Source organism: Urocitellus parryii, unplaced genomic scaffold, assembly GCF_045843805.1.
Source record: "Urocitellus parryii isolate mUroPar1 unplaced genomic scaffold, mUroPar1.hap1 Scaffold_40, whole genome shotgun sequence".
Lineage (NCBI taxonomy): Eukaryota > Metazoa > Chordata > Mammalia > Rodentia > Sciuridae > Urocitellus > Urocitellus parryii.
In genome coordinates this window covers 2,324,425-2,337,584 of record NW_027553586.1, presented here as the reverse complement: position 1 = coordinate 2,337,584, position 13,160 = coordinate 2,324,425, and positions in this window count along the sequence as shown.

Sequence of the window (13,160 nt, the reverse complement as noted above, 5' to 3'; positions counted from 1 at the left end):
AATTTCACACTCAGTACTGGAAGGTTAAATATTTGTCAGGCAAACAGAATGAAAGGAAGATATTTTTCCTTTTAATTATGAAAGAGTTTTATATTTGATTTTGTGAAGTGATTTTTCTGTGCCCATTGAGATGATCATGTGTTTATTTTGTCTTTTATTTAACATATTTAACATATATGGTGGACTAATGTTGGATATTAAATGAAACTGGCACACTGGGAAGAATTGTCACTGGTTAGTTGTGTATGTTTCCTTTTAATTATTGCTGGATTCAATTTTGCTGCCATTTTGGTAAGTATTTTTGTGTATATTCAAAAAAGATATTGGTCTGTATTTTTCTTGTGGTATTTTTATCTGTTTTTTTCACAAAACACACACCAGAAGTAAGAATGATTTCTTTCTCTAATTTATTAGCCTTTCTGACATCCAAAACAGGACATGAAGTCTGCTCATGGGGATGTTCTTACCATCAAGAACAATCAATACTATTTTCTTCTATCCCATTAAATTTTACAAAAAGTGCACATTTTACTGTATTTCATATAAAGAACTTGGCTTTCCATTATTTGTGTTTACTGCGTTTTTACTTTCCTTTTTCATCACTTTGTTTTTCCTGTATTTTCTAATATTCAATTTTTTTGTGGTGAGAAAATAGATCACTAGAATCTTCTAATTTTTGCTACATTCAATCACTTGACTACTCAATAGCTAATATTTCTATTAAACCATCATTTTAAAGGTAGGACTGAGGTATGATAATAAAACTATTTTCAAGGTCTACTGCAGAATCAGTATAACTGCAGTTAGAGACACTGTTTTTGTCCACAAACCCTGCTCCCTTTTTTGTTAAATTTTTCTTCTATATTGAGTAACTCTTTTGAAATGAGGCATGGAAAATTGCTGTTTAAATTTTTATTATTTATGAAAATCTATTTTTATTTATCATTGATGGACAATCTGCTTCATTTTAGAATACCAGGTTGAATAGTATTTTACCTTTAAATCTTGAGGTTATGCTGTATTTATCATCTATAATCCATCATTAAGGATAAATACTTGGGTTTTATTCTTGCTTTCTTGAAGTTGACCATGGTTTTTCATTTTAGGATATTTTCTTTGTTTTAAGCATAGCTACTTGAGAAAATCTGGAGATATATTTAGCATATTTAAATTTTATTTTCTTGATTATAGCATTCAATCAAAATGGAATATTTCCAGACCTAATTTTCTTTTCATTATATACATGTAGGAAAATTGATAAAATATGGAAAATAATATATCTGTTTTTCAGATACCAAAAACAGGCATTGCACATGAGTGAAACCATAAGCAATAAGTACAGACTGGTTAGGTGAACTATAACTTTATTTTAAAAATGGTTCTTAATAAGTGCAGTTTGATAAAATGCTGTTAAAACTAAGGGTAAAGGGGAAGGAAAAATAATCAAAGTATACCACTGTAAAAACTACTTGAGGTCTGGCACCTGAGAGCAGACTGTGGGGAAAACGTCATGTTATGATAGAAAAGAATCCCCCACTTTCCCTTCACCCTCTCACCCACTTAACCTCACCAGAAACCACCAGGATGCCCAGAATAAAAAGGTTTCAAGTTCAATAGTCACACTCTTTCAAACTACAAAAAGCAGTTTTAATTCAACTGAAAAAAAGCAGCTAAAGTTAAGGGGATATGAGACATCATATAAAAAGTTAGGTTAAAGATAATTCTGTTTTTTTTTTTTTTTTTTTTTTTGTGTGTGTGTGTGTGTGTGTGTGTTTTGTTTTGTTCCAAGGGTGTGGCTATTCCTAGGTAACTTGAATTCATAAAAGAAACTGTTATTTTGATGAAGTATTAGTGGGTGACCAAACATTGAAAACAGACAAATGTTAAAAAAAAATTTAAAAAGATTAATTACCAAAAAAAAAAATGTTGCTACTTTCTCCCTCTACATTTTGCTTTTTAAAGTATCTTTTTAAAAAATATTCATTTTTAGTTTTAGGTGGACACAATATCTTTATTTATTTATTTATTTTTTATTTTTACATGGTGCTGAGAATCGAACCCAGAGCTTCATGCATGCTAGGCAAGCACGCTACTACTTGAGCCATATCTCCAGCCCTAAAGTATCTTTTTTTAACTTTTGATATTTATTTTTATTCTTGAAAAGTAGACAGCAAAACAGCTTCTGGAAGAATTTACAACCAACTGCATGAGGGTCTGGGAAGCTGAGAGGCTGAAGCAGGGCTGGGAGGAGCAGATCGGAAGTCTGACTAAGGAGCAGACTTCCCTTAGTCACTGGAGGCCAATTATAACTAAAAAGAGACAAAAATCAATAAGTGTTTGTAAACCAGGAAATTACACAAATTATAAAGTTAGTATCAGTTATAAGAACTTCATATAATCAAGAAAATAGGGAAATCATGAACAGGATTAGAAAAATAATAGATGTAAATTTTATTTTTAGAAGCTTATCGGTGGTACTTAAAAAATAAAGATGAGTTTTATATTTTGATTTTAAATGTAAGGCAGAGAGATATGCAAGTCATATAATACTTCACAAACTTTACTTCAGTTACAAAAGTATAATCAATTGATAACTTCTACTTATTTTACTCTCTATCTTCCTTGGCATTTCACCTGAGGTCACACTTGTAGAGTGTGACCAATAACTAAGCAAATAACTAACCAAGAAGATAATCACTGAAGTTACGCTTTTTCTCAGAAACCCCAATCAATTTTAGAGCAAAGGTGTGATACAACACCTATTCATTTCCTTCTTTGGGAAAAGGTCCCTTTTGCGAATCAGATAGAAGAGGAAATTGGCCAACCTCTATCAAAATATTACTAGAAATAAATATGAGTTATCTTCATTTAGAAGTAAAGTAAAATGAAATAACACCATTGTACAGTATCTTTCAGGATTACCCTTGAAAAATAAAAAAAAAATGACAAAAAAAAAACTCTTTCTAATGACCAGAATACTTGGCAGCACACTTCATCCTTAATTTCACGTGGAAAAAGAAGTTACCTCAGGTAAGAAGGTACATGAGAAGGTACATAAAATAATAGGAAGAAACCAAGACTTGGTCAAGGACTTAGAAGGAACTTTTGAAGACTATAAAATTTGGGGGGAGCAGTAATAAAGATGGATCTCTGAGAGAGACAATGCAGTGTAAATATCATGGAATTTCATGCTATCACATACCAAAGCACATACATCATGGTCATTGTACAAGACAACCAAGTTGACAACTGGACTTGGCTAGTTGTTTTTAATTCAGCCTCTGATACTGCACAGGATGAATGAGGACTGATGGTTTCCAGCCACCGTATTTTATCTATCAAATGCTTCTTCCAAATATCTAGCCAGTTAGGAGGAGAGATCTAGCTCTAGGTTCTTGTTACAGCATTGTTCTTTTCATTTTTTTCTCATAATAAATTAACAAGTTGACGTCTTTTAACCCAGAAATAATTTTAACCAGAAAAAAAACAAACATTTTTTTTTTAATTTTGCTTTTACAGACAATAAATGCTAAACAAGTATCACTAATAAAGTGTCAATACATCATGCCTAAAATTGAATCAGACCACACTTAACAAAAATAAAGATATTACTATTGGTCTATGACCATGGAATCCACTGTATTATCATCTAAAAAAAAAAAAGCTGCTGGCCTCGTAGAATTCTGGAACAGCTGATGGTGTTGCTAACACTTCTTAAATTTCACATCATTATATCAGGTTGTGCTACAAAGAGACACACTATACAGATCCAGGAACCAGAGTGTCAAAGTTTAAGAGAAGTTGCAATATATTGGGCTTCACACACAGACACACACATTATATAATTTAAAAGTTAAAAATAACTTTAATTCAGGTATTTTAAAACCCATTTAGCTAAAACAGAAACTGAGGCAGAGAGCACAATTAGCAGTTTACACAAGCAGTGAGCAGTAAGTAGGGATGTGAACTCAAGACTATCTGACTGCAGATATTGCTCCCAGACAGACGACTTTGTTGCTTTCCCATGTATATTAATTCCCTTAGATAGGACATAAGCAGATCCACTTTTGCTTGCCATAATCCTGACAAGGATGTTACAGGTGTGTGACAGATTTTGTGATCTGAATGATATCATAGATGCTTAAGTCATTGTCATTTAATCTATTAGATATAGAAATTTTGGAGATTTTATCCCAACGCTCTTTATTTTTTCTAGCTTTTGATTTTGTTTATGATGGAGGTTTTTAAAACATTTATATATTTTTATTGGTGCATTTTAATTATACCTAATAGTGGATGTGTTGTGTTCTTGTATATTGACCCAGTGCAACAATATTTTGGACATTTTCATTTCCAATGCTCATTTCTAATGATGTCTTTTTTGCCTCCCAAATGTTTCAGATTTGTTTAGCTCCTTTGCCAAAAGATCACAACTGATCTTCCTTGATAAGCCTTTGATTTCAGTATAATAGAGGTGTGGATGCATCTCAATTATTTTTACCAGTCCTGCCCTTTCTCATCTGAATAAAAATAATATCATATAGTTAAGACTCAATTACAAAGTGCTGACTTCAGGAAGTATCTCCTAGTTTGTGAATTAAACACATTATTTTATTTCCTGAAAATCTGTACCCCTTTGTTCGTTTGACACAGTGAAGAAACAGTGAAGAGTCATGATTCATCTTCTAGTTAAAGGCCTGAATTTAAATCAGAATGTATTAAATCCCAGCAACTTGTTAGGTCACTGAACTCAATTGTGCCAATGAGGGAGGAAGTAGGGGCAAAGTTTAGTCTACAACAGAGTTTAGCAATCTTTCTCATTTGGAATTCCAGGAAAGAATCAAGTACAAATGTCCAAATGCATTCACTTTATACAGTGAATTTACATTTTTCCTATGCATCTGGAGTGGTACCACATGTATGCCATTTCAGTGTCATGGAAATTGTTTTCTGTATTCTGAGGTTTAGATGGGGAATTGCATTTGATGCTCTTGTAGTAAACTGAAAAATCAAGAAGTGCTTTTGTTGAAGCAAGCCTTTTTCAGGCTGTGTTTGGGCCTTTGACTTTTAGAACAAAAATGCAAGCCTTTGCATTGATTCTTCCTACACTGAATATATTTTGGATCTGTTATTGCAGACCTTAAATTCTCTTCAGAATTTTTTTCCATCCAAAATATTCACTGCTTTTCTTAACTATAATAGTCACTTTAAGCAGATGTTAGCCCATAGTTTTGTTTATTGCATATCATAATGCTTCTAATGGATACCAGAAACCTCTAAAGAGAGGCTCCATTTTCCTGAGGGGCAATGGGAAGGCTTATGACCATAGAGCTCAGGCATAGCAGAGGTGAGCTTATTGTCTTACAAATCTCTTCTTCTATTTTAAGCACTATTTTAAGAGTCTATGCTTTCCAAACAATCAAGAAGTAGTACTTTTCAAAATGGTGGTGCCATTTAGAACAATTGATCTTTTCCAACAGGTCAAAATTTCTGCTTGGTATGACTGCTGACATACATTTGACAGATGTTACAAAAATGATACATTAGAGTCCACTGAAGGTATCCCTCTTAGCAGTTTTTCAAACAGTGAGTTGTAAAAGCAAAATCTTGATTTCTGATTCTAGATGTTGTTTCCCATATGACTTCATCAAGGAAGCCTAAGACTCAGGCTGTCCCAACCTGAATAATTTATATAGTTGAGGATATTTTCACTGTCAAGAAACCAAATCCCTCAGGCAGCCTTGCCAAAGAACTGTCCCACTCATTTTTTTTTTCAATCTTTAGGCCTTCATTCCAACATTGGCTCCCTTTTTAGCAGAAAGCATGAAACAAGCTCCTACTTGTGAGATAATGTATTTTCCATTAAGACAAACTGGGTCCTAAGAGAAAATTTTCATTTTTCAAGTTGTCTTTTTTTCAGGAAGTTAACTGCATGCTTATGACTTGATTTTGCCACCAAATATGTTTGTTGAGCTCTAGTCACTAAATAGACAACATCCTTAATCAAATGTGATATTTTCCTTCTAGGACAAATATTTCTAAATATTTGTAAATAATAGGTATCAGAGAGGTGTCTTCTCAATCTTAATGAATCCTGTACTAGTCTTGTGGGAGATGGAGGGATTAAGATACTCAAATCTCAATTTAAAAGAGTATGACATCATAATTAAGAATATATTTTTATAATAGATGACATGACATTTTGTTTGTTTTGCCTATGCAACAATGGATGGAGGAAGTTGAAAGAAAACTGATTTAAAGTTAGAAGAACCAGAATGCAGTGCTTTTATGACCAAAGTATGGTTGTGTCAATAGAGTTTAATGACTTCTCTGAACTAATAATTCCTTTTGGGTAAAAAGAGAAATCTGTTCTCAGAGAAATTCTATAGCTCTTCCCATCTCCATCATTAGATGATATCAGTAGAAGTCCCACATTGAAAAAAATGCAATATAGGGACTATATAGTGAAAAAGAAGGAATAGGGAAGTCCAGATGCCAAGGGAATGGAAGAAAGAGGTGGGTGATGTAAGCACAAAGTGAGTTTTGCTGGTAGCAGCTATTTCCATACAGATAAGCAATAGGACCTGTCAAGATTCAAAATATGGAGAAGGGTGCATCACCAAACTGTAGCCTTCCTACATTTATTTATTTATTTCTATTTTTCTTAAGAGAGAATTTATTTTTAATATTTATGTTTTAGTTTTCAGTGGACACAACATCTTTATTTTATTTTCATTTTATTCGTTGCTGAGGATCGAACCCAGTGGCCCCCACACATGCCAGGTGAGCATGCTACCACTTGAGCCACATCCCCTACATTTATTTTTATAAATCTTTATTATGGTTCTTTTTAGTTATACATAACAGTAGGATTCATTTTGACATAATTATAAAAGCATCGAATATAATTCCCTCTAATTCAGTCTCTAGTACTTTCTGTTTCCCTCCCTTTCTGTTCCCTTCCCTTATTCCCTTCCCTGATTTTTTTCTGTTATTTACATATAATTTTTTTTTTCATATGTGTCTTGTGTATGTACATAAAGGTGATATTCACTGTGGTACTTCCTACTTTCTTCATTTCCTAGGTATGGAAGCTATGATGTCTGTACCAGATTAATAGAATATAATTAGGGAAACAGGGACCAAAATGTGGTGAGCTATTGGAAATGTAATGAGGGTTATGTGGTGTGCTTGATTTTAAGAGCATAGACTGCTGGTAATACTTGCTCTATTGTTTAATAGTGAGTCTATGATAAATTTAGTGGTGCTAAACTAGAGGTATAGCTCATTGGTAGAGTGTTTGCCTAGCTTATGTTAGGTCCTGGACTCCACCCCCAGCAAAACACACACACACACACACACACACACACACACACACACACACACACCAGAAGTATGTTTTTACTGTATAGGATCTGCAATAGTACATTTTCTAATCCCATGATATTAAAGAGAACATGAACCAGAGTGATTGGAGAAATCTTAGGATATTTTTACACAACAGCTTTGTGGGAGATGGCAAGAAAATATAGTGAATTTAGTGTAAAGTATATATTTTAGGATTATGTTTTACTTAGTTAATATTTATAACCAATTTGTAAAATAGCTTACTGTCCAATCACCCCAGTAATCCAAATCTCACAACAAATAATAACTGTGGCATTGTCAAGGGAGAAGAAAAAAAAGAAGAAAACCCCAAACTCTCTCCAGTTAGGTCCAGTCTGACTCTTACCCAATTGCTGTGGGCTCTTGTCATCTTGTGACATATCAAGATTGTCCATGAATATTACAAAAAGCTCCAGACAAATTCCAACTAACCTGACATCATGTTACAAATATATTACTTATATATAGACGTATTTAAATAGTTTTTGTCATTATGTTTCTCATTGGATGACAGGTACTAGATTATTTAACTTTAACATATCAAAATGAATCCAAGTTTACTTTTACATTGGGAGAAGCAGAAAATTGGAGAGTTTTGATGCCTGATTATAACATTTGAGGCAGAGGGACTTTGTGAATGTATTTTTTTATTGGCATTGATTTCAGAATTTTAAGCATTCATTGATACACTTCTCAGCTCAATGACAATTTTATTAGACCCTTTGAAGCTTAAAATTGCACTCTGATGTTTAGAGGCAATCATTGATGAAATGTGAGTTGAGATCTTGAGTTGAAATATATTCATGAATAATGACAAAACTGTGCAAGTTCACTTCTGAGGAATCTCTTCATTCCAAAAAATATGTCACAGCTCATAAATTTAAGGATTCTACAGAACTTGGAACATGTTACTACAAATTCTGAATCTCAAATTATCTGTGGAATATGACAATTCTATGTTCTTGGGGCTCCTGGAGTGTATGCACTTGTCATATGCTATTTTACTAATCATCCTTTTAGGCAGATTGGGATCAAACATAAATAATACAGTGTTCCAAGAACATGTTGATGTTCTGAGGCACAATCAATGCTCAAACCACGAATGTAATCCCATCTGATTGGAGAGACAGGTGATCAGGCAAATTGAGCATCCTGGGCACTCACTCATGGTCTAAAATGTTTCCTTTTCAATTCACTGCTGCTGGTCCAAGGACCACGTTTTGAGTAGGAAAATGTGTGTCAAAGTAGAGCAAGTGATTTGAGTTTCCTCTGTTCCCTAAGTTAGAAGGGGGCCAAGCTTTGCAAGCTCCAGCTCAGCAGATTGTAAAGCACACAGGGTTTCTTCAGATAAAAAGGCCCTGGAATATATATATGTATGTATTTCAGGGCTTCTTGATAATTAGACTGCTGTTCACATAAGAACACTAGGCCTGAAATTCATTGATTAGGCAAAAAATTCTAAATTCTAAGCAAATTGAGAAAGAACAAATAGGAGGCAGGGCAAATTCTTTTCAGAGGAGTGGTACTGCTAAAGGAGAGCATTAACTACTTTTAAAACATGTAAAAAAAATCAACAGTAATGGATTGAATAAAAATATATTTATAAACACATCAAGGGAACTAAGTATGTAGGCAAATAAAAGATGAAGGATGTAACAACAATCTAAGCTGAAACCTGGAATAAATATCTTAAAACAAAGTACCACAAAGTGAAAGCTATTATGGATATGAGTATTTGAGAGTAGATCCAGGATAGCCAGTATGTTAAAATAATGAGATTTCCAAAGGAGAAAAGAGAAGAGTTGCCCCCAAAACCACCAAATAAGTTATTAATTTATTATAAAAGTGGAAAGGTACAATGGAATTTTAGATAGTCACAAAAGAGAAAAAACATCCAAACATATTCTAATAAAATTTCACAATTGCAAGAATTAAAAGTATAATTTAGAAATTTCAAGACAAGAAAATTACCTACAAAGAATAAAATTCACATCAATATCTGATTCTCATTTAAAACACAGGAAGCTAAAAATTGGTAGAAAATCATTAGCAAAAAGGACATCAACCCAAGCATGACATTAACTTCTCTGGATGAGACAAAGCTATGCCTAATTTTCAAGATATCAAACAATAGGTACCATGTATTTGCCCCATCTGAGGGAATGTGTATATAGGAACTCTAGCCCTTAAAAAATAATGTATCCTAAAGGTAGAATCATACCAATGAAATTTTAGATAGGTGCAAAAGAGAAATACATACAAACTTATTGTAATTAATAGAACATCTTCCATATATATATATATATATATATATATATATATATATATATATATATATATGAAATGTGACTCAGCCTTTAAGAAGTATAATATTATGACATTTGCTGTTAAATGATGGAGCTGGAGATTATCATGCTAAGTGAAATAAGCTAATCCCCCCAAACCAAAAGCCCAATATTTTCTCAGTTATGTGGCTGCTAAATCACAATGGGGTGCTTTAGATTAGTTAGAGGGGAGTGAAAGAGGGTAGGTTAGGAAGGATCATAGAATGAAACATTCATTATTACCCTATGTGCATATATAATTATATGACTGGTGTGATTCTACATCATATACAACCAGGACAATGAGAAATTTTACTCCATTATACATGATATAGCAAAGTATATTCTAAACAAACAAAAAAGTGCATTATACTGTCATGCATAGCTAATTAAAACAAATTTAAAAAAAATTAAAAGCAAACAAATCAGAAATGAAAGTTCAAATAGTGGAATAAGAATTGGAAAGCAAACAAGAGTGATAAATTTTTCAATATAATCAAAATACAAGTGGGCAATCAGAGTATGACTAGGATGTGGGATTTAAACACAAAATAAGTATTATTAAACTAGGAAGGACAGAGTGCAGGAGAACCCTAAAATATCACTAAACCAAAAGTACTAAAGGAAGGAAAAAATGAAGAGTTTGAGGAGGCAGATAGAGATAGAACATAAATGCTGGTTTTGGATGGTGTAGTGTGGGGCAGTGTGGAAAAGAAACCAGCTCTACTGGTGTATATGTTTTGGAGAAAGAGAAATTATTGGGGAAATAGTATATCATGGTCAAGAGAATGCCTCCATCATTTAAAAATAATTAAAATATGTCTATATTATCAAATTCAGGAATAAAACTTAACTATAAATAATGTAAGAGTATTGTGATAATCCTAAACACACAGGTAATGAATAATTGCTTGACTAAGCAAGTAGACATAGGAAAGAGGGACAAGAAGAAAAACGTGAATATTAGTTGGTTAATTGATGTAATGGGAGGGATCATGAGTCTAATTTATCTTGGTAATGTGAGAGTCTAGACCATGGTGTATGCTGATGCGAAACATTTATTAGTTGAGTGAACAAATGATAAGTGTGGGATATATCTTCTTGGGCAGATTAGTGATATTACAAGCTAACAGCATTTTAAATTAAAAAAATACTAAAACCTATGATTACTCAATGGAAGACACTTCTATTAGTCACCCTTTCCTTGAGTCTTCATGCTCAGAATTAAACATCTATGGAATTGATACAAAAATGCATTGGAATAGCAATTTTACATTCTCATGCTGGGTATAGTTGCAATACTTCATTTTTTTACATCCCGATGCTGGTATACTACACCCATCCAATTTTCAAAACAGGTAAGAGAGAAAAGGCTCTCAGACTTATATAGATTAGAATGCAAGTCTGAGCAGAGATTCTTTTCTAGTTGGGTGCCCTTGCCCAAGTCAGTTAACTTCTTTGAGCCTCAATTTGATAATAATCATCCTAACAATGATAAGGTGATAATTAAAAAATATATTCATCATTTTTGGGCACTTTATGCTAAGCACTTCATAAATGACATTGCATGAATTTTGTTAAAAGTCTGTAAAATGGGTATACTAGTAATACTTTAATGTCGACCTCACATTCTGAAATATTTGCAGGCAGCTGAATGAAGAGAACTTAGGGAAATCTACAATTGGAACTGAAGTTCCCTTTACTTTCTTCTCTGCATAATTCATCCTTCAGCTGAGTTTCCCATCATATACATCACTTATGGAGCCAACAGATCTCAGGTGGATACTCTCCAGTTATGACTCAGTTCTGAATCTCTAACCAATTACTTTCTACCTTCATTCTGTCTTTTTCTTAACTCACCTGGAATACATTTTTCTGTTTTATTTCCACTTTCCAACTTGGTTTGCCCTCTGACTTCTGTGTCCTCCTGTCCTCTTTGCCACAACATTCTATTCCTTTTAAACCAAAAATTAAAAACTTATTTCTTTTTACAGAAAAGCATGACACAGTCAAGGGAAAAGGTTCCTGTTAGAATTTGTGCATTTCAAAAATATTATTGTGTTTCCTATCACTATTTTTTCTTTGTAATTATATTTTTAAAAAATAGATTTTAGTTTTTGAAACGGTTTTGAATTCACAGAAAAAAATGAGCAGAGATTACAAAGATGGCACACCTTCCCTCTGTATTCCTCGATTAGAAACATGCCCCATTAGAATGGTGTACCTGTTATAATCACTGAATCCATATTAACACACAGTGATCACCCAAAGTTCATGGTTTACCTTAGCTTTTTCTATTGCTCTGGTATGTGCTTTGGGTCTGGACAAATGTGCATGACCTACACCACCACTGCAGTATCATGTAGAGAAGAATCCCTGCCCTAAAAATCTCTCTGTGCTGGTCTATTCATGTAATGCCATTTAAAAATGATTGCATACTATTCCATTAATGAAACAATTATAATTTATTTTATCTATCTAATGTTAGAATCTATTTAGAAACTGTTTCCAATGTTTGTTATTATTGTTGGTGCTGCTCCATTGTGGCTAAAGCTTTGTGTCTGTTGAGAGTTAAAAGCCTTAGGATAAATCACTGAGATGATCGAATCTTGGATACATTACTAAAAATATTGAGATGATTAGATTTTATGTTTACACTTTCTCATATCCTAAGACTATACTAAATGTTTTAAAGAAATATTTGCCAACTTCGTAGATGAAAAAAGCATTACATTGTGCAATTTGCATTTTTTATTAAGACTGAACATTTTAATATATTTTTATACATTTATGTTTTTTTTGTGTGTGTGTATGATTTCTATTGGTATCACTAAATCCTTTCTTCAAGAGCATTATTTTTATATGGACTTGAAGAAGATCTTCAAAAATTAAGGATATTGGTCTTTCATGAGTCATAATTTAAAAATAATTTTCCACTTTGTTATCTAACTTTCTTTTATCCAGTTTTATTTGAAGATTACTTTGGATCTATAGAAGGTGGAAAAACAATCTAGAAAACTCCTGTCTACTCTATATCCAGCTTCTCATTGTGTTAACATCTTATATAACCCACAAAACAATGATTAAAACTAAAATATTAAATTTGTTGGAATTCTATTAAATAAATAGCAGTGCTTGGATTTTATTCATTTTCCACAAATGTCTTTTTTTGTTTTAATACCAAATCCAGTTCAGGATAACACATGGCACTTGAACCTCATGTCTCCTTGGTCTGTTAAAATCTGTGTGGTTCTCAGTCACTCCCTCTCACAAAGGTGACTTCGGACACCTTTAAAGATCATGCCTTTAACTTTTAAATGTTAGTTTTAGAGATGTTTGCATCTTATGCATTTTTATGTTAAACATATTAATAATCTCCTTTATGGTTTCTGCCTTTGGTATCAGATATGCAACTCTTAAAAAGTATTGTCTTGCCACAGATCACACAAA